General features: G+C 29.4%; 1 long non-coding RNA gene across 1 annotated transcript in view; it reads right to left on the reverse strand.

Moving 5' to 3' along the window:
* Positions 1-4,988, reverse strand: part of LOC116186465 — a 21,308-nt gene that overhangs the window by 15,730 nt on the left and 590 nt on the right. The window lies entirely within an intron of this gene.

The following is a 4,988-nucleotide window of genomic DNA, read 5'->3' on the forward strand; positions in this document are numbered from 1 at the left end:
TTTCGTTTAAATTTCCTATAGTTAGATTTATTTATTTTACCTGTAATTAATATTAAATTTCTACAACTGAGCATTTCTGTGAATTTTTTGGATTCGACTTTTTCTGTTGAAATTTCTGACTGACCTTAATTTTTAATTTTTATTTAAATATCTTATAGTTAGATTTATTTTACTTGTACTTGTAATATTAAATTTTTTAAATATTTAAATATTTAAAAAATATTATGTAAATATTTAATTTACAACTGAGCATTTCTGTAAGTTTTTTGGATTTGACTTTTTTGTTGAAATTTCTAACTGATCCATAGTTGTGCTTGAATTTTCAAATTTTCTTTTAAATTTTCTATAATTAATTAGTTAAATTTACCTGTACTTATATTAAATTTCTATAACTGGCCAATAACAGCATTGAAAAATTCACATTTCTATGAATTTTTCGAATTCAACTTTTTTCTTGAAATTTCCTACAATTAACTTGAATTTATCTCTATTTATAATAAAATACTTTCACACTATCATTCCATTAAATTCATCTAATCTTTCTCGTTTTCATACATCTAACTCTTGTAACGTAATAAATCATATAACTTCCAATCATACTATATCACATAACATCCATTATTCTTCACAAGTCTCCATTGTCACACGCCTCTAAGACGTGTACATTAAGAAGTATCTACCCTCCAAGATAAAAGATACCCTCCATTTTCCCCATTTCGAGGATCCCCAACGAGAGTAGTTCTCATTATAACGTAACGTGTATAACCAATCGTGTCACTGACAACTCCTCCCCACCTCGAGAGAACCTGCTCTCCCCTCTCTCTACGCACAGGAAGTGTACCAAGGAGGCTTTTAAGCTTCGTACACACGCGGTGTTTGCACAAGAGGGCGAGATACATGGGAAGCTGTAACAGTATATAAAGTGAACGATTGAGAGCTCAAGTTCCTGGGTTCTTAGGTTACTTTTACTTGCCACTTGTCACGAACCTTGTCTAAAATTGTCCAAAACACTGTTTTGAAATTGTGTACTTGCCACGAACCTTGTCTAAAATTGTCTAAAACACTGTTTTGAAGTTGTGGAAAAATGGAGAGTGTTTAGAGGCGAGGAATTGATTCATTGATATTTGGAAACAGTTCCTTTTTTCTTTTTTCTCCTTCAAAATGTTGAACGAACGAAGAAGTGGATGGAGCTTCTTGGCCTCGAATTTTACGAATTTCGAGAGAATTATCGTGGACACTTGCGAAGAGGATTTCCTGTAGAGAAAAATGTAAGAAATAATAAAAGTAGATAAAAAGGAAGTTTTATTCAGAAATAAAAATTTATATAACAGAAAAAGAAATCGAAAGAAGCCTGTCTTTTGTTCACATTTTTCTGACGAATCATTTAACCTTTTCGCTACTTTTTCACCAATATTCACTCTGGAATTTTATATCTACACGAACTTTACAAGAAATAATTAAATACACTTCCAAACACTTCTTGTAACACTTTCAATTCTTCCAATTTAAAAATGTTAGAAATTCAATCTCATCCTCGTTCGACACATAACCTATAAAACTCACAAGAGAAATTACAGAGAAGTTGAAATATTACATCTAAAAATCTCTCCTCTTTGCACGTATCCATATACGTTTTTTCAGAGAGAAAAATAGATATAAAAAACATATACACATATATTTTGCATCACCAAACTGATTATTGGTCCCAGGCGACCAAAGTGGAAAGCTGTTATCCGGTAAAGTAACGAGGATCTGCTGCATCAGCTATATCATATTCCCACCTCTCTCTCTCTCTCTTTCTCTCTCTTTTACTCCCTGTTGATGACAATCTATTGGAAGGAAATGATGTGCTGCGGGGTCTCCAACTACGTCACTACAATATTATATCGTTCTATCGTCTAAGAACATGTCTTCCATCCGTGTGGCGCTATTGAACGTGCCATTGCGAAATTAACTTAGTCCCGATCATCTTCATTTTTATTTTTAGATCAAACTATAATATTCTTCTTCTTCTTTTTTATTTTTTGCACTTAATGGAAAGCCTGTCTCTGGCCAAGTGGTTCAAGGTTAAAGTATTTGATTCTTCAGAAGGAAAGTGTTACTTTACTTATGATTGTTTCATATTTATGACACGTTGAAGCTAGGTATAGTACACTCGAAGTGGTTGTTATAATCATACGAAATTAACGAGTTTCGACCTCGTCTTGCTTTTATCTTTATCTTTTTTATCCAGTGAAAAATGATGATGAGAACTATAATGTTCCTTTTTTTTTTGCTCTTAATGTGATGGTTCAAGATCAATCGAATGAATTAAAATTATTTAAAGTTAAAGAAAAAAATTATGGTTATTTCATACTGTTCTTATATTTATATTCAAAATAAGTATAGTTCATACACTACATTCAATTGTTTATAATTTATAAAATTACAGTGGCCTTGAGATTCTTATAGCTATTCCTTCTATTGTTAGCTTTTTAAAATAAAAATAATACACCTGTAACAATTTCGAATTTTCATTTTTACTAAATCTCAAATTATTATACATTTCTTTATTTTACAAAATAAATTGGAATTAGATTACAAATTGGAATAAAATATACAATTTTCAGAGAGTATTCATAGGCTTTATTTCAAATATTAAAATGAAAGTTTTCCAGGACTTGGCTTCTTTAACTTCGTTTTCAAGGAATCAAGAGTTTTACGCGAGTTTCCATTGATTTTTGCATTGATATATACACAACGCTCGTTCACGGATCGAGCTTTGACTTCGTCAAATTTGTGACACGACTCGTACGATGATTTACAAGCGACGTCGTACACGGGTCGATCCATAACTCTGGCGTTCCTTGTTCACGTTCCTGGCGTGAAGTTCCGCCAAAAACAAGCCGACGTTTCGCTACTCCGAAATTATCCAATCAAAAGTTCTGCCTGGATCGAGATTATTATCCATTATTCGCCCCTGATGATGCGCTCTAATTCGTCCTAAATTCTCCCATAATAAAATCGAGATTCTGTAAATACTTTGGAGAATATTATTTGTTATTTAGAAATTATTATTATTCGATTAAAATTATCGTTCTAGGAAAGATTGTTTATTAATTAATTTTAATCGAAATATTTTTTCTTCTTTTTCTTTAAATCAAAATTATTTTATTCCCTTATTCAAATTTTATAGAAGTTTCTGGAATTATTATTTTGAATTACAAGTTTAATCTTTCTTATAAGTTTAATCCCTCTGAAAAGCTTTATTTCAGGGAATAATTTCGTAATAATTATAGAATGTTCGTTAAATTTTGTTTGTATAAATTTAATAGTGTTATTAAATAAGTAATTCTGTTTGTAGATTGTATTCAATATAATCTCACTGTTTAAAAATGAAAGATAATACTACGAATAATAATTTCAAATAATTATAGAACAGTGATTTGCTCAATTATGAAAATAAAATTTGTACGATTTCGACGTAATTAAAGCTTAGCTTGGAAGATCTGATTTTATAATTAAATGATATAAAACTAAATAATCTGCTTTAGTCGTATCTAATCAATTGATGGTTAAAATAATTCTCATTCAATTTGCCAAGTTATTTTCGAAGAATTCCTGTTATAACTTTAATCGTTGTCAAGTTGCACCGAAATGATAATACTTCGAAAAGTTATAATATTCAAATCCTTCCTTCTCGAGCCTGGTTTTCTTCAATTCCTCTTGTTAAATCCTTGATACACGGTGATAATGATTACAATTTATCGAACAATTTTCCCTCTTCGTACATTTATTATCTCTTTTTCCTCGAAACTATTAGTCATCTTCTAATTAACCATTATAACAGTCATAAGGGTCGCATAACTTCAATTAACGTCAACATAACCTGTCAACATAACCCATATACAATTTCAGGATACTTAAACGAGAATTAAAAATGATGTTCATAATTAACCACTATCATTAATTCCCTCTATTGAATATAGAAATCATATTATATAATCCTATTTATAAACAAAGTTGGATCATACAGATAACCTCAATTTGTAAACAATTATAATTTCTTCGAATGGCAATTAAAGAGGCTCACAAAGATTCGCGAAGCTTGAAAAGTGGTTTAATCCTGTTGAAGTCAGAAACTAATTCCTTTTTCCTCGAAACTATCAATCATCTTTTAATTAACAACTATGACAGTCACCAAGCGTCGCATAACTTCAATTAACGTCATATACACAATTTCATGAAAATACTTAAATGAGAATTAAAAATGATATTCATAATTAACCACTTTCATTAATTTTATATTTTATTAAAGAATAGAGATCATATTACATAAATGTACATTTGTAAACAGAAATCGATCATACACATAACCTCAATTTGTAAACAATTATAATTTCTTCGAATGGCAATTAAAGAGGCTCATAAAGATTCACGAAGCTTGAAAAGTGGTTTAATTCTGTTGAAGTCAGAAACTAATTCCTTTTTCCTCGACACTATCAATCATCTTTTAATTAACAACTATGACAGTCACCAAACGTCGCATAATTTCAATTAACGTCATATACACAATTTCACGATACTTAAACAAAAATTAAAAATGATGTTCATAATTAACCACTTTCATTAATTCTATGCTCTACTAAAGAATAGAGATCATATTACATAAATGTACATTTGTAAACAAAAATCGATCATACACATAACCTCAATTTGTAAACAAAAGCAGACTACACAGAATCACAAAATTTCACGGTAAAAGATTAAAAACGCAATTGTTCGAATGGCAAGTAAAGCTTGGCACCAAGATTTTTGATTTTGTTAAATGCAGAAATCGATTTTCCACGAAACTATCAATTATTTTCTAATTATATTTAATTATATTTATAATCGTTCTAACACATAACTTCACATATTCTCGATTTACGTTATATATAAAATATTTCATATATAATTTATTATATATATCATATAAATCATATATATATATATATATATATATATAT

This window comes from Apis dorsata, unplaced genomic scaffold (genome assembly GCF_000469605.1).
Source record: "Apis dorsata unplaced genomic scaffold, Apis dorsata 1.3 scaffold_41, whole genome shotgun sequence".
Classification (NCBI taxonomy): Eukaryota; Metazoa; Arthropoda; class Insecta; order Hymenoptera; family Apidae; genus Apis; species Apis dorsata.